This window comes from Emydura macquarii, unplaced genomic scaffold (genome assembly GCF_026122565.2).
Source record: "Emydura macquarii macquarii isolate MOO-44397 ecotype Brisbane River unplaced genomic scaffold, CSIRO-AGI_Emac_v2 contig_2768, whole genome shotgun sequence".
In the NCBI taxonomy this organism is placed as follows: Eukaryota; Metazoa; Chordata; order Testudines; family Chelidae; genus Emydura; species Emydura macquarii.
In genome coordinates, this window is record NW_027132905.1 from 44,714,784 (window position 1) to 44,738,006 (window position 23,223).

General features: G+C 40.4%; 1 protein-coding gene across 4 annotated transcripts in view; it reads right to left on the reverse strand.

Moving 5' to 3' along the window:
* RERE (arginine-glutamic acid dipeptide repeats) overlaps nt 1–23,223 on the reverse strand; it is a 361,123-nt gene that overhangs the window by 266,929 nt on the left and 70,971 nt on the right. The window contains exon 1 of one of the 4 annotated variants that reach the window (XM_067567312.1): nt 21,717–22,234. The exons of the other annotated variants lie outside the window; for them this stretch is intronic. The gene's annotated coding sequence lies outside the window, so the exon portion shown is untranslated. Of the gene's footprint in view, nt 1–21,716; nt 22,235–23,223 lie in introns of those variants that run through there. 4 annotated transcript variants of the gene reach the window in all.

Here is a 23,223-nt window from a genome sequence, read left to right on the forward strand (position 1 = left end):
TTCTGGTTATATAAAGCTACTAAAAACAAATGTGGAAGAAATAAAGTAAAAGATATATAGTGTGTTTATTTTAATGGCAGGATATCATTTATACATGCACTACCAAATCTTGTAAGTATTTTACATGCTACTAAAAGTCATTAAGACATCACAGATCAATGTTTGTCTGCAAAATTATTTATAGTAATCAGAGATGATTTGTACTTAATAGCCACAAACAGATGTTAAGTCTATTCACTAGCACAGGGACAGTAGCTATCATAAGGGAAACCACATCCAGTACTCCACCCTCCTACTCCTTTCGAAAAGGCTGGACAATCGGTTCCTTAGCTTGGCTTATCTAATTTCTACAGCAAATATTTTACTTTGGCACACCTAACTGGCAAAGCTACAAATATTTGTCTAACTTATTCATTCCTAATATATTTAGGTGTCCCCCCCCCCCCCTTTACCCAATTTCCCCCTGTAAATAGGACTTCAGCTACACGTTTAAACTTGAGACAAAACCAAGATGGTTATGATGCTAAAGTGTCAGCTGGAAGTATTTGCACGCAGAGAGCAAGGCGGAGTATCTGAATATTTTCAGCTCCCACTTTCCCTCCTCACCATACCAGAAAGCTGTACTTTCAAAAAAGATTCATATAAAGCATCCAAACTAAAACTAGATTGAGTTCTTTTGGAAAAACCCACACCACGCCGCAAACATCTGAAAGAGAGAGCCCAATTCTGCAACCCCTCTCACAGGAACAGTCCCATTAAAGTAAATGGATTACTAGCAGTGAGAAAGAGCTGCAGAGGTAGGCTGCTGTGATCCATTCAATGAGAAATGTTTTCCACTCAAGCACTGCTATACTTAAAATAAGAAATCCCGCCTGAAAAAAAAAAAAAGCAGATTCTGAGGGATAAAGAGAAACATATACAAGATTTTAAACCAGATAATTTGTTACCTAATCTTCAGTAAAAATCCAGAATATTAAAATAAAAAGATGTCAGCTCTTAAACTCTAGTCTATGCCAGAAAATCATTGATCTAAAATTGCTTCTAGATGAGCAGTACAGAGCATAAGACTTTTTGTTGTCCACTGATTTAAATACAGTCACATACAGATCAACCCTAATGAGATTTATGCCCAGAGAAGCTCTCTCTAATTTTAGACGCTGGTCTCATTTTCTCTGAGTAGTGGCCTATTTTGGTTAATGACTGAGTAGAGATCAGATTTTTTTTCCCCCTACAAAGCCCTCTCCTCCTCAGTACAGTAGCACTGTTGTAATCATGAGATTAAGACTGTTTATTGGTGTGTGAAATGGAGACTTGATCCTCCCCCCATATTGTAGGCTGCGTACAGCAAACTGGATCTGCATATTCTTCATCATTTCGTAATGCCTAACAACTGTAATATATTAAATTACATCTCACTGCCTCTACTGCATTTACAAAATACGGTACCATAAATATTTGGCATTTAACATAACAAAACTTTGCAATCAAAAGCATGACCTTTGATCTTGGCTTTTCAGGTATATAATCAGTTTCCACCATGAGGCAATATAAAAGTGTTATTCAAATAGTAAATTAATACAAGGGTTTGGGTTTTTTTCAAAATAAAAATATCAGGAGCCTAATATTTATGGTTCAAGTGTAGATTCTTCCTGCACCCAACTTATTCAACAATACATTTGATTTCTACAGCACTTAACAGCCAAGGATTTAAAACAGTTTTACAAGCATCCACTAATTAAGACTCCACACTCCTATGAAGCAGGCAGGGAAGTATTATGCACAGCTTATAGAAAACTACAGCACAAATGCATGTATCTATATCCTGTGTCGGATTATTCATAACTACTTTATTGTACATGCACCCAAAGTACAATAGATACTATGGTGAAGAGTGAACTTATAGGCAATAGAAAGTGAAGCAATGGTGCATTTTAGAAACCCTTAATAGATTTGATTTGCCTAAGGTGTCAGTCTATGGCAGACCTGGAGTAACACATATTTCCACTCTCCCATTTTTAAGTCTTTGCCAAAAGACCACAGTTGCTCCTATGCTAGACCTTACTAATTCCACAAAACTCTTCACACTAATAAGCCATTGACAAGAATATAGACTTATTGCAGCAGGCAGACCACTATTCAGTGTCACTTATTTCTTAGTTTCATGCCCTTTGCAGCACTGATTAAAAGCATTCCATATTTATATAGTGTTGACTCTCTAGGTAAGAGTGCTATATTACATAATAAAACAAAAAAATTAACAGCAATTAGGAACAGTTAGAAGTAGCAAATATCTTCAACACAGCTTTGCATATCAGCATAAACAAACAGACCATTCAGGATCATGACTGGTAGTAAATTCCACAAGGCAACATACCAGAAAATTTTCTAGGTCTGATTGCAAAAAAACGACTAGGGGCAGTGAGCTTCAGAGTTCATGTCAACTGACTCGGGCTTGCACTACGGGACTAAAAATAGCAGTGAAGATGCTCCCCCTCGTCGCTGGGCTTCAAAGCTCAAGCTCCACCCCAAGAAAGATCTACACGGCTATTGTTAGCCTCATAGCACAAGCCCGAGTCAGTTGACCCAAACTGTGAGACTCACTGCCACAGGGTTTTTGGTTGGGTTTATGGCAGTGTAGATGTACACTTAGCCTTGGCCTACACTACAGAGTTAGTTCGGTGTAAGGCAGCTTAAACATCCACCTAATTATGTCAGTGGGCACACCATAGGCTTGCTCCCACTGATGTTAGTGCCCTACTACACATACATCACAGCTCCACCTCCATGAGAGGCATAGGGCTTATACTGGTGTAGTTAGGATAATGGAGTGTCATGTAGCCACTGTGGGTTACCTACATTGACAAGAATGACAGCCAACAGCCAATTTCACAGCTCTATTGAAATTGACAAGAAAGCCAGGCTGACAAGTCAGGTTGTCAACCTGGGTTCCAGGCGCAGGGCTCCCAGCAAGGTGGCTGCTGTACTGCTGGCAGCAAACGGGGAGCTGAGAACCCGAAGGGGGGGGGCGGAGCAGCCATGCTCCTGAAGGGAGCCAAGGGCCCCTCTTAAGTCAATGCAAGTGCTCCTAGTGAGGACATGCACCACTGGCAGAAGGAGAGTAGTGTGGATGTGTAAATCAACCTAAGATAGGTAGACTTAAGTTTTTAGTGGACATGCCCTTAGACACAAGATTGTAAGACAAGTTATACCCACACAAAACAGCATACAACCCATCAATGCCCATCCTGACAAACAATTAAGGAAATGGAACAAGGATGAATTGAGATAGGCGGAGCCAAAGCCTTTGTGCCCCAAATTGTCTTTACTAATGTCCTAATATAAATGTTCTCATCATATGTGAACAGTTAAGCAAAAAAACTTCTGTTTATTTATGTTGCGTATGATAGCACCTTGTTGCCACTCAGCAAGGAGATTGCTGGTATTTGTAACAGACTTTTCAGTTATCTCCATCTGCCATAACCCACTGTGCCACTGAAACAGTCACTGCTGTAGGAGGTGGTGACAAACTAGCCACAAAGCACTATGCACAACCATATGCAAGTGTAAGGATGTGGGAGCATAATTTGCTCTGGACTGCAGGCACATCTATTCTTAAACAAAGTGCAATAGGACTATTTTTAAACAGCTGCACAGAATGAAGGACCTCAGCTTTTCAGGTGTCTTTATACATGTACAACAGTAAGCCTGCTTCAAAAAGAGAAAGGGCTAAATCAATCTGGTATTTGAGTAATTCCAGAGTGTTTCAAAGTCTGAAGTTTGGTTTACCAATAAACCACTCTCACTGGATTAAAAGGAATGTGTTATGAAACTACAAATTTCATTAGACTAAAATTATGACGAGTCAATCATTGCTTTTTTTTTTTTTTTTTTTTTTTTTAAAAGGAGTCTAGTTCCTTTATTCTGTAGTTTGCTCTGGCAGAAAATACTGCTACAAAGCAGTGTGTCCCTTCTCTTCTGTATCTATTTTACCAAATAGTGCCGGATTTGCCAGGAAGTTGGCTGAACAGCTTATTTCACTCTGAAAAACAGAAGCAACAAAGCACAAAAGAAGCCTTATACAACCACCACCATTTCTCTAAAATTTCCAACCATTGCAGCTCCACTGGTGGTACCAACAGGGGAGTGTTTGTGTAAACAGGGAGTTCAATTTGTGTAAACCTGATCTGAATAACGCTAGGCAATACAGAGCTTGAAGTGCAGGCAGCTGCTTGGAGCCCTGTTTTCACTAGCAATTCCATCACTGCAAGGAGGTGGAAAGAGAAATAGCGTAACATTTTTGGAAAAAATCCTAATGCAGACATCCCCCAAGATAATTTATCAAGAGCAAGTTAAATGATTTAAAGAGCTTGTATTTATTCAGTGCTTTTACCTGTGTCTATGTCAAGAATGAACACCAGCGTACTTGACTGCTCTATGGCATGCAATGTAATTTCTCACCCAGCAGTGATCCAAAATGCATTTCCCAGCCTTACATTTCAGTCACGTGTGTGGCAGCTGCTAGACAATTTGCCTAATGTAGATGTGAAATCTCCAGGACAAAGGGGGGGGGGAGGGGAGAATCAACTGCTTTGTGCAGAAACACCACTGCCATCACACTTAACAGAGGCAGTTAAGTTACTGATTAGGACTTAAGAGATGGTGTACCTTTGAAAATACAGTCATTCAGTAAAACATATACCAAGGCCATGCTTCACTACCAACAGTGGTTGATGCAAGTTACATTGGTGTACCGCTCCCAACACGCATGGTTCCTTGTGCTGGTGCTGCATGTACTTACCAGCAGCACTTGTGCCTACATAAAGCGTGGCACACCATGGGTAGGTATCCCAGTGCGGCACACGCAGTCAGTCAGTGCAATGCCTTTTGGGAAACTTGTGCAATGCACTGTGGGATAGAAATGACTCACCCAGGGATCTCTGGGAGCTAAGGGTCAAATCCCCAGCATGCAATTTCTCCATCCCATAATGTCATCCATATCCCACAATTTTTGCTCTTTTTTAAAAAAAATCCCACGAACCCACATGCAAATTGACTCCACCGTCCCTGACAAAAGCATAGAGTCCACAGAGCTCTGCATTATTCTCAAACATTACAAACACAGGACGCATGATTCCCCTGTATTCTCTGCAGGAAGTACCACAATGGGGCACATGGTTATTTCTTCAAGGATAGTTTGCTGAGGGACATAAAAATAATTCAAGGCGGTTGGTGACTTTCATGGATCAGCTGCAGACAGGTCAAGTGCCGCTTCTGGACTCAAGAAACAGGCACTGACTGGTAGGATGGCACTGCAATGCAGGTTTAGGAAAATGAGCAGCAGATGCAGAACTTTTGGATGGCCACATTCCTGGATCTGTGTGTCAAGCTTGCCCTAGCCCTCTGACACAGGGACACCAGAATAAGTGCTGTATTGACGGTGGAGAAGCAAGTGGCGATCACGTTCCGGAAACCCGGAATGCTGTATTGCTACTGGTCAGCAGGAAATCACTTTGGAATTGGAAAATCCATACTGGGGACCACTGTCATACAAGCATATAGGACCATTAATCTTCTCATACTATATAGGACTGTGAATCATGGCAATGTTCAGGAAATAATGGATGGATCTGCAGCAATAGGATTCCCAAACTGCAGTGAGGCAACAGACAGCATGCATATATAATCATAGTAATATAGGGCTGGAAGAGACCTTAAAAAGTCATAAAGCCCAGATCCCTGCACTGTAGCAGGACTAAGTAAAGCTAGACCATCCCTGACAGGTATTTATCTAACCTGTTTTTAAAAGCTTCCAATGATGGGGATTCCGCAACCTCCTTGGAAGCCTATTTCAGTTAGAATGTTCTTACTAATATCTAACCTAAATAGCCTTTGCTACAGATTAAACCTATTACTTCTTGACCTGCCTTTTGTGGACATGAACTATTGGCCATTGTCCTCTTTGTAACAGTCCTTAACCTATTTGAAAACTCATCAGGTTCCCCCTCGTTTGTCTTTTCTCAAGACTAAACATGCCCAGTTTTTTTAACCTTTCCTCATGGGTCAGGTTTTCTGAACCTTTCATCATTTTTGTTGCTCTCCTCTGGACTCTCTCCAACTTATCCACATATTTCCTGATGTGTTGAGCCCAGATCTGGACACAGTACTCCAGATGAGGCCTCACCAGTGCCAAGGAGAACAGAACTAACTCACGTGTCTTATAACACTCCTGATAATACACACTAGAATGATATTAGCCTTTTTCCACATCTGCAACACACTGTTGACTCAGTCAATTTGTGATCCATTATATCCACAGATCCTTTTCACAAGGTATTATCACCTAGCCAATTATTCTCCATTTTGTAGTTATGCACTTGATTTTTCCTTCCTAAATAAAGTACTTTGCACTTGTCTTTACTGAACTTCATGTTGATTTCAGACCAACTCTCTAATTTATCAAAGTCATTTTGACACGTGAACCTTGCCACAGAAAACATCAACAGAAATGGTTACTTTTTTATGGTTATGCAATGGATATGGTTATTCTATGGATTACCAGGGACACTTCACCAATATCATTGTGGGCTGGTCAAGGAAGATGCACAAAGCTCACATCTTTAAGAATGCAGGACTGTTCAGAAAGTTGCAAGCAGGGACTGTCTTTCCCAATTACTGGATTGCCACTAACAACACTGAAATGCCAATAGTGATTCTGTGGGACCCAGTCAATTCCTTGCTTCCATAGATCATGAAGCCATATACCGGCCACCTGAACAGCACCAAGGAGAGATTCAACTACCAACTCAGCAGGTGCAAAACGACTGCTGAACATGCTTTTGATAGACTGAAGGGACGCTGGTGGTGTTTACTTACTAAATTGGATCTCAGGGAGAAAAATATCCCAGAGGTTATAACCATATTTTATCTCCTGCATAATATCTGTGAGGCAAGGGGGTGAAAGCTGCCATCAGGGCGGAAGTGGAGCAGCTGTCTGCTAAGTTTGAACAGCCAGACCCCAAAAGCTATTACAAGAGCCCATCATGGAGCTATGTGGTTGAGAGAGGCATTGGAAGAGCACTTTAATGGTCAGCCACAGTAGTGTTCTATGCTGGAGTCTTCTCTGGACCTGGAGCTTTGAATGCTGCTAAATATGTAGTGGTTGCTGTACATTTATAAATGTGACCATTTTCCTAGTTATGAATTATGTGGTGCCTGGATTACAAGTACTATTTGCTTTGACTACCACCATGTATTCTGCAATATTTGCTGTGAACTAATAAAGATAATTTGATTCTCCAAAAATAGATGTTTATTGAGCAGGAAAAAGTAATCTGAAAAAACCGCAGGCAATGCAACACAAATTTTTTAACATAAGGGGGCAAAATCTTTAAAGGAAGTAAACATTTATGTCTATTTGAGTAAACAAATATCTGTTGTGACCATATATACACCAACCATGGTTCTCACAGGTCAGTATATGTGAAGCTGCCACCTCCCTCCCCAAGTGTGGAGTGACTGGGGTAATGATATGCCCCATCATGCTATGTGGTATGTCGAGGGGTGCAGGGAGTGGCAACCATGAGTTCTCCAATGTTCCACAAAAGATGGCGAGTCCAGGAATTTTGGACATGTAGGTCAACCAGGCTCTGCAGCATTTGGGTTTGTCTTCATGCATTTCCCTCTCCTGGTCTTGCTGGGATTCCTGTGGCCTTTTTCCTGTGCTCTGTCTTTCTTCCCCCTGTTGGTCATATTGGCCCTCCAAGCTCTTTGTTCAGGGTCCAACGCAGCACTGGCATGCTGGACCTCAGAGAATATAAATTCCTCCTTTTTTTTTTCTCCTCATCAGGATCTGGCATGCTGTGAGCGCGGAGGGGGCAGCTCAAGACTGCCACACCAGAAGCTGTTGATAAAAAGACAGACAGACAGACAGATGTACCACTGGATTTACAGTCACAACAGAAAGGAAAAAGTTTCAAAACTCCCTCCCCCTTATTCCCATAAACTTTTTTTTTTAAATGCTTACATACATTTTGCCTTTGGAATGCCTCAGCACACCACCATTCTCCAGCCCTCACCATGGTACGTAGGGGCTGCCAGGAGGGGGGCAGGGAGTGGAAAGGCTTTTGCCCATAGCAATAAAATTTCTCTCTAAACTTCATAGGTACGGACATAGGGCAATGGCGCTGAATACTGGCACTATCTTCCACTATCTTGATTTTAGCTGATATCTCACTCCTGAGGGTCACAAAGGCACAGAGAACATGGCTGCTACTGGTATACTATAGCCGCCTGGGAGCATGTGCCGCTAGACTATTTTCTGCAATTGTGCCAGCCAAACTCATCACAGAATGGCATGAGAAAACGTCCTACCATGGAGGAAGAAATCAAACTGCCATACCTAGAAACCTTAAGGCAGTGTTTCTCAATTGGTGTTCCGCACCGCCGCGAGCAGCAGCTGCTCTCCACGCCACCGAAAAAGGGAAGATGTCTCTGATTTTCCGGCGGAGAGTATGCAGTGTAAGTGTAATTTAAGTAAGAAATGCTGACCTTTGCTTATTTCGACATTTGAAGACTGTTAAGAGTTTGGGGGATTCCGCCATTATTTATGGAGTTCAAAAGGGTTCCGTGGCCAAATTTAATTGAGAAACACTGCCTTAAGGAAAGGATTGCATAGTATCGCAGTTAAATTTTCACAGAGATCTCTCAGGAGGATACAAGGGGTATTCCAATGCACAAAACTGAAGTGCTCCGTGGGCCCCCCCACCTGACAGGCAATGCCAACTCTACCTCAACGTTGTCTCCCATGAGTAAAACAATGACTAGTCTATACCTGTGTTTTGTTAATTTGGGGATGGGCCGGCACCATCTTTAAATTTAAAGATTGTAAGAAAAAGTGCATAGACACACTTACCTTACCTTCCCCTTCATCTGTGCTTGCCTGGAGGAACTTGCTAGAACATAACAAAGTCTCAAACAGGTCTTGGCTTGTGGTATGGCAGGAGTCCCCCACCACATCTCCTTCCTCTTTCTGACTGTCTGTCTGTCTCAGCACCTCCAAGGTATCCAGAGTGCCCTACAGGGTCTTCGCCAAGCATGGCACGCAGTTCTGTGTACAAATGGCAGGCTGTGGCAAAGAACTAGATCTATTTTTGCACTCCCTAGTCTTGTGCTATGCCTGGAAACATTCCTTCACTTTCACACAGCATTGCTGATGATCTGTGTCATACCCCTTTGTCTGCATCCCCCATGCAATCTGCTCATAGATGTCCACGTTTTTACTTCTGGTCCGTAACTGTGCTTGTACAGTCTCTTCTCCCCACAGGCCCAGGAGATCCACTAGTTCCTGTCTACTCCAAATAGGAGCACATCCAATATCTGCCTGTGTGTATGGAGCAAGCATGATCAGTTGGACAGTTGCACAAAACAAAGGTGAGCTGCTAGGTACACTTGCCAAGGTGGGCAATCAGAAAAAGACATTTCAAACACACACGAGGGAGGAAGAGACTGGCTTCTGGTTGCTGTGACCTCTGGGCAGTGGAGTTTAAAATTGCGACCAGAGTGGTCATCATCACTTGAAATGGAGCACTGTGGGACAAGCTCCTGGAGGACTTAAGGTGGACACAGGTCATGCAGTGTCTACATTTGTACTGCATTGACCTCAGTTGGTCAACTGCAGTTCTACACTGTTTGGGAATGTGGTCCTACTGTGTCACTGTACTGGGACATTTACAGTGGCCAGAGAAAAATATGAGTGCCGAGACATGCATGACTAGGTCAACGCAAGGCAACCTAAGTTAACACAGCTTTGTAGCATAGACCAGGTCTTAGGTTGTACCTACACTACGAGCGCGTCGATAGGAATACTATATGGGCCCAAAACATTCCAAGTGTGGACACAGCTATATTGACAAAACTGAACTTTGTATCAGCATAGTAAAATCACTCCTCATGAGTGAAAAGAACTATATGGGTAAATAGCACAGTTTTGCCAGCGTAATTGCATCTACACTAGTGGCTTCTGCTGGCAGTTATGTCAGTCAGGGATCGCACCTCTTCAGACCCATGATTGACAAAGCTATCTTGGCAGAAGTCTCTAATGTAGACCTGGTCCAGTGTAGTGTAGTCTGTAGATGAGGTATGTAATCTTCTACATTAGTGGTACCCAAAATTTACAACACAGAGAGCAGAATTAGTAACCTATTAACCACCTAGAGGTCATTGCTAATTCACAATTTCTAGTCATGCGTCAGGAAAATAAGCTGTAGGAAAAGAATTCAAGTGGCAAGTCTGGCCTCAATCTGCAACTATAGGAAGTGCTTGACTAAGCCTCCAGTGCCACACTTTATCCATTAAATATATTTTTTGCTCATAAGCCCCTCTATTAAACTTGGATAAATAATTCTAGTAATTTGATCATACTAGCTGAACAAGTCCAAGTAGCATAGTGGGTTAATGCACTTAGGCCTGATCCAATGAGGTGTTAAGTGCAATACTTTACACAACTGGGACATATGCCATTAGTTTTTTGAATACTTAGGTAGAAATCGCTAGTAAGCCACAAGCAAAATGAGTTTAGCAGTTAAATTCAAGTACATTGTGAACACTTACATCACAAGACAATCACACTGTTCAGCACAATCAGCAGCCTCTCCTCAAGACAATCTTAAAATCTAATAAGCAGGTTAGGATAGAAGTGCTCTGGCAAAACTTTAGTGAAGAAATTAACTGTGAGGTCTGTACCATGCCACCTTTACCCAGTGCTATTCAACCCTGATTTCTTTGGGCACTAAATTCACACAACTACACACAAAAGATTATAGAATTTTAAAAGACAAATGAGTCTATAAAATGATAAATTAGAAGGAAAATTCTCTCAACCTTCATAATTACAGGCTAATGTTCCAGAACAAGCAAATATAGAAACACTGAAGCCATGTATCAATGAAATCACATTCAGTACTTTCAAAACCGAGACAATTTCTCAAAAAAATCCCCACAAGTCGTAAGGTGAAATCAGACAACATGAAATCTCTGCCCCACTTGAGAGATGGATTTTTAACACTGAAGGGTTGTGAACAGGTCTCTGAATTGCTTTTAAGATATTAAAAGTCACTGAATGAACAGTCCAATATATAAGGCTCTGGGTGGACAACAGGTCAGCAGAAAAAGGATCAGGAACTACATACACAGTAGCAAATGGGGAACAAAACACGGACCTATTTCACACTATGAATATACATACAGCAAAAACATCATTCTTCTGCCGTTTTTTTACCAAAATGAAAAAACTGAAACACTTACATTCCTACTTATGTAGGACAGCAAAAATTGTGCTTATTAAAATCACGACATGGTTTATTAAATTTGTACAAGAGTATCTTCAAAGATTGAAACTTCAGAGAAAGCAATCATTTGCTAAATGTAAGATTTAAAGGCAAAACAAGCATAAAAGTGTCGAAGCATTTGTTTAAAAGTCACAAAACCCTCCGCTACTACCGTAACTTAATCCACATCAAATTCAAGTCTTTATAACTGTTATCCATGTGCTACTGAACAAAATACACCAAATGCCTGTTACCCAAGCAATCAGGACCCAATTAAATGTACTCAGCACTGCCCAGATTAGCCTGTTTTCTCCAACAGTCATCTCCCATGAGATAAATATCTACAAGTCCAGCTGAGATTTATTACTGGCTGACTAATTCTTAGTTTATACTCAATTGTGATCTGCCCTAAGAACGATCACGAACTGTAATACAAAAAGATATTTCGCAAAACCCACTTTGAAACTCTACTGAATTTAGAGAATATCAAAGAAATATTTTACCGTATAACATTTGAATATCACCAGGGATGAGGATAGGGAAGGATGAGGGAAAGCATGGGATGGCTACTGAATACCAAGCTCTAAGCCCATTGGGAATGTTCATGAACAGCTAGGTACAAGCTAAAACCTTTTTATTGCTTTGGCCAGGTATTGCACAAATCAGTCGAATTTGTGCAATAATCTGTACACAACTTAATCCAGACTCTCCAATTAAAGACTCAAAGTTAGGAGTATTTTAAGGACTATTTAAGTATGATTTCCAAGAGACAAAAATTCCCAGAGTTGAATCCCAAATAAGCTATTTACTTGTTTTCTTTACTTGTTTTCAAATATTCAGTAATGCGCTCCACTGCGAATAAAAAGATTAGTAAACACATATACCATACATACTTTAAAAGCCCTTAGGAAAACTAAAAATACAAGTGTTTTCTTGATCTGATAATTCTGGGGTAAATTTCCTTTGGCCACCCACCACATATCTACATCCAGCACCAGGACGTAGATATGTGGTGGGTGGCCAAAGGAAATTTATTCTCTATTATTCTTCTCTATATATTCTTCTCAAATAGTATTATTTAGAAGCTCCATGCAAGCAAACGCAAGATAAACAACTACTGGTGCATTCCAAATGCAAAATCTACTGCATTAACAAGTCAAACGGGAAGAAAATGACACCAGTGTTTATGAAGCACGTCTGGCCTGGTCAGCACTCTCGAGCTAAAAGAAGCTATCCATGACTGCAATGCAAAGCATCTTGTGGAAAGTCCCACATTTAGCTTAATATTTTCAGGGTATATCAGAAATGTTTGCATCAGCAGCTCTTCAAAAGTCAATTCCCTAACAAAATGCAGACACAGAAAAGGGTGCGCTAAGGCCTGATCACTCCAAGTTGCGTTGGTTTAACTAAGTTATTTCTTTTAAAGGATTCAGTTAAATCGGTGCAACTTGGTGTTTGGGCATCCTTAAAATCAATTTAGACTGGTCTTATATCCATTTAGTTTGTCCCTATAAATTTAGTTTTAAGCTAATAAGTATGTCCACTTCAGGGTTTGCACCAGTTTAGTAAAACCAATGCAAGTTTGGTGCAGATGAGCATTTAGATTTGCAGCTACAAAATACTGACAAAACACCCTTATACATATTATTGCTAATGCACCAACTACAAGAGATATGAAACAGTGTTTTAAAAGCTTTAGTATCCTCCTAACCTGGTTCAGAATTACAACTAATCTCAAATCAAGACTATCGCTAACTGCGTTCAAAATGACCCCAGAGCTGTGTACAGAGCAAGGCTCTGCTGATAGTATTATTTAAATAAGTGTTTTTCAAAAAACATTGTTGAATTTAACTATTGTGGAACTCTCACAGGAAAGCAATGTAGAGAACAAAGACAGTTACAATCAACTTTGTTATTTTGGGTGGTACAGCATGTCCTTAAAAGTAAAGCAACATGCAGCCAAAGTCGATTCTGTACAACAAAAAGGATAACAAAAAGACTAATTGCTGTACAGCAATTAGCTAAACTTCACTAGCTGTAAAGTCAAACTCCCACTTCTTGCATTTGTGCTTTATCATAATTTATACTGGTCATTTCCACAATATTTAAAGAAAAACAAAAATACTCACTCATCTTAGATACTTATTTTCATCCTGTATATTAAGCATCCACACCCTTCAGAACAGAACTTTACCAAATGCCAGTCCCTTTTGCAAGTGCTATTGTGTTCATAATTTATTGTACCTGCCTTTTAGCACCAACAAGTAACTGTGGGCACAAATCTCACCATAGAGAGAGAACTAAGCACCTGATTTTGCGCACAAAAATGAAACCAGGCTGAGGTCCTTTTAAAAAGCAAAAGCATTAATCTTAAATTCAGTTAGCTTTTCCCAACAGATTGTCACATGCTTGATCACAAACAGAAGTTACTCTCACCAGTGGAGAGTCAGAGTTTTTTTCCACCCCCCCCAACTTCCTTTGTTTCCAGATGCCACTGTTTTTTTCAGTATGCATTTGCAAAGAATTTCCCTGCCAGCAACTGATTCTGCACAGCTAACCTTACTATATCCATTCATGAGAGAGAACTCTTTCAATTTAGACCAGGATGTACTTAAATTCTCTTAGCAATGGTGGCATGTATTATTATAAAGAGAACAGATACAAGATGAAATATTAACAGGAACCGAGAAGCCTCACAAAAAAACTTTTTTTTTAAATGTGCTTTAGCTTGCGTGGCTGAAAATAATATATCTAACATGCTTTGAATATGCAAAACATAAAACAATGCAAAAGAGGACAATGCAATTTCTTTTTTAAAAGACAAAGCAATAATATACTGAAAGAGACTGCAGCAAATTTTCATACAGTATTCATAATTACTTTATTACACCATGAAAGGGTAATCAGAATCTGAATGATCCAATAACCTTGGGTTGCTCTTAACTCCTTTACATCAGAATTAACCATAAAACACAGGCTGGGTATTCTAGCTCTAATTATAACATTCTAATATTAAATGCAGTTTAGAGACGTTCTTCCTCACGCATACATAGTCAAAAACACATACAGAAGATTACCTAAGAGCATTCAATTATTCAGTGGGAACTGCTATATAAAAATCTATTCCATACACTAACCTCGAAGGAATAGCTTTATCATCAGGAAAAGGAAATCTGATTTTTGGTTCTTTTGTTAGATTTCAACAGGAAATGGAGCAAATACAGTATGTTTTGACTGCTTGTAAAAGTAAATTCTGCAGGGATTTGTTACTATATCAGATTTAAGGGAAGTGTGTGTGTGTGTGTGTGTGTGTGTGTGTGTGTGTGTGTGTGTGTGTGTGTGTGTGTGTGTGTGTGTGTGTGTGTGTGTGTGTGTTTAACTGCTTGAAGTTTATAACCATGTATTTTGGCTCAATCACTTTTATACTGTCTTGTAACACAACCACCTGCTGCGGAAACTCTTAGTCATCAGTCACAGATTAAAACCAAAAATCTTCACACTATGGATAAATACAAATAAAGGAGTGCTCAGGTCCAACATGTGCCTGGGGAAAAATAACTACTCTCTGCTGGGTTTCTACACTTTTCAAAGTGCAGTACCTATGAAAAAAGATGAGCTGACAACAACAAAGAAGCTGTGAACTTTCTCATGGTCAAAGGAAGTAACATGATGGTCCCATTTTAAGCAAATATATAACTTTCTTGGAACTGAATAGGGAGGTTTTAGTCCCCTAATCTAATCAGGGGCAAAAGAATCCACAGCCACAACTTCATTACCAGATGTAGTAACCTTTGGCTGCTATCATTTTAGCAGCTAGATGAACCATGGGAGAGACAATGTTTAATTTAGTGGCTAAAATACACCCCTCAAACCAAAGGCCAACACCTTCCACAAGAGAAAAATCCCCACTGATTTATAGTTGTAACTAATAGTGCCTTCAATTTTAACCTTGTGTTCAATTTTCCAGATTTCAGGTGCTGTATATAATATGTACTTTTTATGAAAAACTACAACATTACTTCTCATTGTATTCTGATCTCTCAAAAAATACGTCTAATTCTTTTACAAAGTGTTCACTATGTCAAACTAGGACTATCTTTTTGTTATTTTAGTAAAGAAAATAAGTCTGTAATGGACTAATTTAAAATAAACCTCTGCATTACTAGGTAAAAATGCTTCAGCAGACCTAGTTGAGGATTAGTTAGTTTTGAAAAATTAGGTTTCCCTTGCCTGTCACTTGGTATAGTAGACAACATCTTACTTCTGAAAAAGGAACAGGAACATCTAAAGGTATCTAACTTTTAGGAATTAATATTAAAACACTTCAGGTTTGTTATAGAACTTTAGATTGTTGCCTCTGAATTATATCCATTTTCACAGAAGAGCTTAATCGCACTTAATCATTCCTCTGAAATTTGCACTGTTATTTCCCCCTTGAGAAACTGTGCAGTCGCACTGCTAATGCGAAATTTACAGCCTTCATTTCCCCCCGTGCTTTTGCTAACAGTAGGAAAAGCCAGAATTCTCACATTGTTGTCATATGAGATATGTATAGTTATAATAAATGAAATTCACACACCATGGTCAAATATTATTTATCCCGGTAACAAAATGTTTGTGCAATCACCAGGGCCTTTTGTTGGCAGAGCTGCATAAAAGTTTCCTAAAGAAGCCCAGCTTGTTTTAATCGTTTACATTTTTCAACACCATTTGTTTTTGCTTTGCATTCAAAGGTCAAAACTCAAACTGCTACCTCAGGCAAACTTCGGAAGAAATACTAATTGTTGTGAGCTCTTTCAGTGAGAATTTAACATTTACTATATATAATTCAACCTCTGTTACAAAAGGTGAATTCTCTGTACTGATTCACTGCTAAACTTTCAAGCAGACAAAAGGGCAAAGATAAATGAGATCCAGTTTGCACTACCATTTAAATTATGCCATATATGATTCCAGCAGTTTCCCTGATCAGCATCAATACTTTCCTTAAGATCCATGTTATAAAACAGTGTTGCATGTTTCATACAATACTAGAACATTTGTCTATAGACTAGTATGGCTTGCAGAGTTGTTTTGGTGGGTGAGGGAGGCTTCATCGATGCGGCCAGGGAACCATATTAGAACCTTAAAACATGATTATTTCACTGTAGCACGGTTATAACCTTAGTGAGACTTAAGATCAGACAGTATGGCAAAAAATACATTCAAAATTCCATGTATAAAATATGTATATTCCTAAAAAGATTTTCAAACCTGCAATAGCTGATGTTTCAGAAGCAGAGGAGAACCCCGTTTAAGGGCTGACAATTTTTAAGAAAGGAAAAATTAACTTGTGAAAGACAGTTGTGGGTTTTTTTCAGTAGGGAGGGGTTCAAATATAGGTTTTCTAGAGTACGAAACTAACCTTACAAGAATGCAGCCATTCAATGTTTAGAAAATATAAGCAAAGTTATTATTGAGGTTGGATAACTTCACAACACAAGTGCTCCTTAAGCACCTTGAACATCTTCAATAAATAGCATGGTAACAGGATCAGAGATTCTTTTGAACTATAGTAGAACCTCAGAGTTTACAAACACCAGAGTTACGAACTGACGAGTCAACCACATATATCATTTCGAACCAGGAGTACGTAAATAAGGCAGCAGCAGAAACAAAAAGCAAAAAAAAAGCAAACAGTACCATAAAACGTAAACTACTTAAAAAAAAAAAAATGAAGGGAAAGTTTTAAAAGATTTGACAAGGTCAGGAAACTATTTCTATGCTTATTTCATTTAAATTAGGATAGTTAAAAGCAACATTTTTCTTCTGCATAGTAAGGTTTCAAAGCTGTATTAAGTCAATGTTTAGTTGTAAACTTTTGAAAGAACCACAATAATGTTTTGTTCAGAGTTATGAATATTTCAGAGTTCCGAACAACTTCCATTTTCCCGGTGTTCGTAACTCTGAGGTTCTACTATGGTATTTACTGAAGAGCAGTTTACCGCAGGACTAGTCTTTAAAACTTGCCAGGGGCTTAAAACAAGCTAGGGACTTAGGGACATTGCTACTTCTACCACCTGCTTTAAAGTTAGACGATAACTTGACGGATCAGGAAAACAACACAGTTGTGAACACTGTAAAAAGCATTATCTGGAGGCTTTTGTCAAAACTGTTAATCGAACATGCAGGCCACTTTTTTTTTTTTTAAACTAGACCAAAATATTCTGTTTGTATGAAATATTGGTGCAAATAACTGATCCTGGTTTAACCTTTGGTTACCTGGCACATTTACACAACAGTGTTAAAGATCAAACAACGTTGGCACAATGTAGGGCTTTATTTCCCAGATATGACAAGTTTCACTAATTTTGGTTCTTCTTACAGCTACTGTGGAACTATCTATTTTCCTGCTTCAACTTAAGGGCACATCTTCACTGAGGGTCTAAAAGCTATACCCGAGTTACTGTGTCATCACTGATACTGCATCCACCTGTGAGAGACAGGGACGTTTACGGAGCATATCCAAGGTTCTTTTGATGCAGTAAGTTGAGCCACTGTATGATTCTTTCCCAGTGAATTGTGGGAGAACTGGCTTGTCCTTCTGGGCCCACAGGACCCGATAAATTATGAACACTTAAATAATTTAGCCAGCCTCCTCACTGCAATGTAGGCAGGTTACTAGCCTAGTGAAACCTCATTCGGAATTTAGCCTATAGCTTCAGATAAGACATCTGTGGAGCTACAATTTGGTCAGCTTTACCTGACCTATTCCTGCAGGGAATTAAGATCTAGTCTTATTCTAGTCCTGTTTCCATGTCCTTATCGGTATCTGTTGATAACTTTGTGCTAGCGATAACAGACTAGACTAGAATACAAATACAAGCTCCCAAGCCGATTTTTATCCATTTTGTCCAGCACCAAACTTTGGTGAGAAGATGGTGTTTGTGAACATGAGGGAAATTAGGAACACCACATGAGTAAAAGCCTGAGTTAACTTTGCAGTGAAGAGTATTTTGGTGAACATTCGTTATTTCTCCAAAACGTTAATGGACCATAGCCTCACTACACATTCAGCTCTACTATCTTCATTTCCACCTTATTTGCTATCAGTTAACTGGGTCTAAGATAAAGGCACTGCACTAGATGTATGTATAAACAGATTTCACACGTTTGCTTTTATAGCTTTTGCTAACTGTTTTTCCTGCTTCCAATTCAGCCGACATACTCTTATCACCACAAATAGCACTCAGTTCCGGGGACTTGGCACCAAATACAAAAGACTAAGGTGTGCCCTGACCTACCATAAAAGATGGCTTAGGCCTGGTCTGTACTAAAAAATTAGGTCAATCCAGCTACACTGCTCAGGAATTGTGAAAATTCCACCCCACTGAGCGGTGTATTTAAGCAGGTGTAGACAGCATTTGATTGACTGAAGAATTCTTCTGTGGACCTAGTTACCGCCTCTCAGACAGGTGGATTACCTATGCCAAATGGGAAACTCCTCCCATCAAGGTAGGTAGCATCTACACTGAAGGGCTACATGTAAGTGAGGTGGCTTCAGCATTGCAGCTGTGCCGCTGTAGCATGTCAAGTGTAAGCAAGTGCTTAGTAAAAACACATTGGATTCACTGAGATAGCAATGCATTGTCTGCGAGAGGCAACATATTTAAAGCATGATTGACAACCCTCACATTCTTGTCATATTGCCCAATTAAAGAATTTATTAAAAGAACCTAAGCAAATAATTTAATAGCTGACAGAGATGGTCTTTCTACAAACAAGATCATGCCACACGTAACTCTTAAGCAATCCCTTTAGCCTCTGAACTTAATATATACAACCTGTACTTACAGTAACCCAGGATGAAATTAAGTTACTGAGCCAGATCTACAGCTGATGTAAACTGAGGTAACTCCACTATATTCATGTAACTTTGAAATTTACACCAGTTGAGGAACCTGGCCCATTTAAATCCAAACTGCACATTGCTTCTGCACTCCATCTTTATACAGATATGGCTTTAAGGATTTTTTAAACAGTGTAGAATATTTGCCTCAGTAGTAATTCATCCACAGTACAAAACCACTGACCTCCTGTGACATTACAAAAATAGATGGTTCCTTCTGGATACTCTTAAACACCACAATAGCTAGCATAACCCTTTGACCCCAAAACAGGCAGGTTTATGAGAAGTCTATTAAAGCATGGCTTCTTGTGTCGTGCCCCCACCTCAAACCAAAACAAAAGGTCTCTCACAAATGAGCTATTAGCTAGTAATACTAGGAAACAAAAGCATGTCTTCTTGTCCCATCACATGAATAAAAATGAGCAAGGATGGGGTTAGAAGATCCACCAAGCAATTCCATACAACCTCTAGTGTATGATACTCTACATTGCAAAAGGAAGTCAATGCATTCTGACATAACAGATGTACAGAGTTGCATTAGTTAAAATAAAAAACTAGTCTACATAATATACAAGCTATTCTCTGAACTTTAATGACAAGATAAAAGAACTGTTCTTCAAAGATGCATAAGTTAAGAACAAGCTGACTAGTTATACTAAATGCAACAGCATAAAGAAGATATGCAAGTATCGGAGATACAGTCACAGCTATTTAAAGTAAAACAAAAAACACTATCTACTATAAAAAAATACACAAAGGAAGTGGGATAGATTACGTCAGCCCTTGCCTCAATTCATAAATCCTAACCACAAGACAAGAGTAATTCTAAACTGCCTTTCACTGGAAACTGCTTAAAGTGAATACATGCAGTTTAAGTCTTAAAATATGCTATTGAACAGCACTCCCTGATGCATCACTTTCAACAGCCACAGGGGGGGAAAATGGTGTAATCCTAGTCAATTCTATCATGCAGCCAGATAAACTAACATTTCAAGAACTGGCTGCCAAGCACCGAGCCTGCCAGAGCACAATAAGCACTTGAGTGCGCTGGACTCAAAACCACCTTTCCCTGCTCCCAGAGATCTTTATAAAATAGTTTAAACACTACTAAATTACAGGGTTGGAAAAAACAAAAAAGCTTTTAAATGTTACTCCCACACAATTTTTCAACTTGCTGTAAATAATCTAAAATGTCTGCCTTGTGCTATTTTACTAGGCAATATATCTATTTAAACATGTGCTTGCCTGTAAGAACAAAAATCTGACAAAAAAGGCAGAGTGGGTTGCAAGTCTGGAACTAATTGCCTGCAGATCAATGGCTTTACATTGAAATAACGTTGCCCTGTCTGTAGGGTTTTAAATCCTGTTTACTTGAATTTTGGAGTTCCCAGAAGGCATGCATTGTTAGAATGCAGAATATTTAAATTTAGACTCCACAAATTAGGTATTTTAAGCACCAGGTTTCTGTTCTCAACTTTTACTTATTTCACAAGTCTTTTTAAAAAACCTGACTAATTTTAAGTGAAAAATTAGTCTCCTTGTCAACTGCCATTTCATTCATATACAATTTTAAAAAGAATCCCATATGGCTGAAAGGAAGCCATCCAGTCACACAATGCCCCATGCAGTGCAATGCCACATGTACTCAAGAGAGGCTTAAAAACTGATTGTAAAACAAAGTAGAGCTGGTTTCTTTCTCAAGAAACAAGTGATCAAGCAGGTCTCCCTGTCACTTCATCTAAGAACAGGGTTTGAGCAAACATTATAAAAGAACTTTACACCAAGCACTGTACCAATTAAAATTTATAAAGCATTCCAAGACACTCCTGCACCTCAGCAAGTGGAATGAAAGTGGATTTTCAATCAAACAAGGAAACTGCATTCTTCACTTCACTTGCATAAAAATAATTTAGAATCAAAATGTTTGCTCTGCATCCCTAACTTTGTTAGATTAAAAACATGCAAAGCAAAACATTCACCTGAGAAAGGGGAACCTGTGACCTTAAAGCACTCTGAGCTTGTGTTTGGGCCAATAAAAGCTATCATATCACATACCATGTTGATCCAACTTTCCTTGAAAACCCAGACTAGCTGGGAGGGGGAAATAACTGGATAAAGTCAAGAGTTTCTCTATCCAGGTGTGTTCTGTTGTACAGTGAGAGTGGTTTTTCCATCATTATATTTTATGATTAGGCTAGGGTGACCACCTCAACATTCTCGTCAGAATACAAGTTCGTTTTGTGTAGTGCCTTCATAGATAGTTAACTATAGTTAGAGTTAAGCAGTAAATAATCCAATGTGTAAACCTATTCTCCGGGTTCACACCCATAATATGACCTGCAGCAGATCTGACTTCCCCTCAACTGTAGCCCACCCACAGGAGTAAAGAGCTGCAGCCCTAGCATCCAAGGACTTCGGCCAGGACAAGGTGCAAGGTTCCTGTCCATCTCAGCAACCACACACGACAGTCCCCCTTTCCCTCCCCCCCTTCCCTCCCCACTCACCCAGCCAGCCTTGGGCTTTTAAGCTTTGCAGTTCCTGGAGGAGCCGGGCAACCACAACTTGTTTGCAATCCTAGCAGCTGTTACAGACTGACCCCTGCGGACGGGAGCTGCTGCTGTGTCCAACAACAAGCAGGACCATGCAAGGCCCATGGAGAAGAGGAAGAGAAGGAAAGCAGGTAGGAAAGGGACCGGGGACGGGATGATAGGGAGGAAAAGGAGGAAGGCGGGAGGGGGGAGAAAAGCACTTGGTGAACAAAAGGAGGCCCCCCTCTTCGTTACTGCAGAGTAGCTGGGCCAGGCTGTGGAGCAGGCGGAGGAGAGAGCAGCATTGCCCGAGTTGGAGACTGCCCGCCCTGGGTGCACAGCCAGAAGCCCCCCGGCTTTCTGCAGTTGGCTCCCCTCAGCACATGCACACTGTACTGCTGTGCCCCCTCTCGCAGGCTCCGAGTCCTCAGCTGTTCGGCTGCAGACACTTCCACATGCCTCTGTGACCCAGGCTCTTTTCTTTTACCCAGACACCAGGAGGAGGAAAAAAGAGACAGAAGCACAGCCTCCAAAAGACAACAGGCGGCGGAGAGGAAAACCCGGAGCGGAGCCCGGCAGCAGCAGCAGCTCTGGCCATGCACAGGCTCAGGCTGCCTCTGCTGCTTGCTGCCTATCCCTCCAATGCGAATTGCACCACGAAACAGACTCCGGCTGTGCCAGCAGCTTGATGTCGATCCCTCCAGTGCAATCTGCGCGCGCGCGCACATTCCAATCACAGGCAGGCTTTGCTGCTTGATGCCTACCCCTCCAATGCACATGCACACAGACCAGGCTCTGCTCTGTTCTATCTTTGGTGGTGGTGTCTTGTCCTCTTCCTGACCACGCTCACCCCTCTCCTCCTGCCCCTCTCACACACACAGACAAGACTCAGCTCTCCATGCTACTTGTGCTGCTCTCCATACATCTTTGGCCATATAGGCGCCCGTGCACACCTCCACTCTCCTCTGGGCTGGCTGATGCTGTGTTGCCTATCCTTTCCCTCCTCCCCACTCAGCCCAGCCGGAACCGAGCTGTGTGATTGATGGCAGCTCTTTAATAGCGTGGTCAGCTAGAAAATGCATCTGCAAGCAAGATATTAAAGAGGCAAAGCATCCCCGGGAGTGAGCAGCGGCTCACATCCTAGAGCTGCAGCCAGGAATATTAATGCAACAAACCTCCTTACATCTACAAATGCAGATTAAAATACACAAGGGGTGGGGAAAAATGCAGATAAAAAAATAGAGGGGTGGAGGGAAGTACTCACAGAGCATTTGTTCCAAAGATGGATAAAAAAGAGACGCCTGTCTGGTGTCACATTAGAGACATTTCTATACAAGGATTTTGTTGTAGTTTATTCAACCAGTAAGCCATTTTGTTAAAATCCTTCCCACTCCCCACCCCCTTTTTCACAAGAGACTAAAGCTACATCTACTAAGCAAGACACCTTTTAAATTTGATTTGATTGAAATTAATTTAATAATGA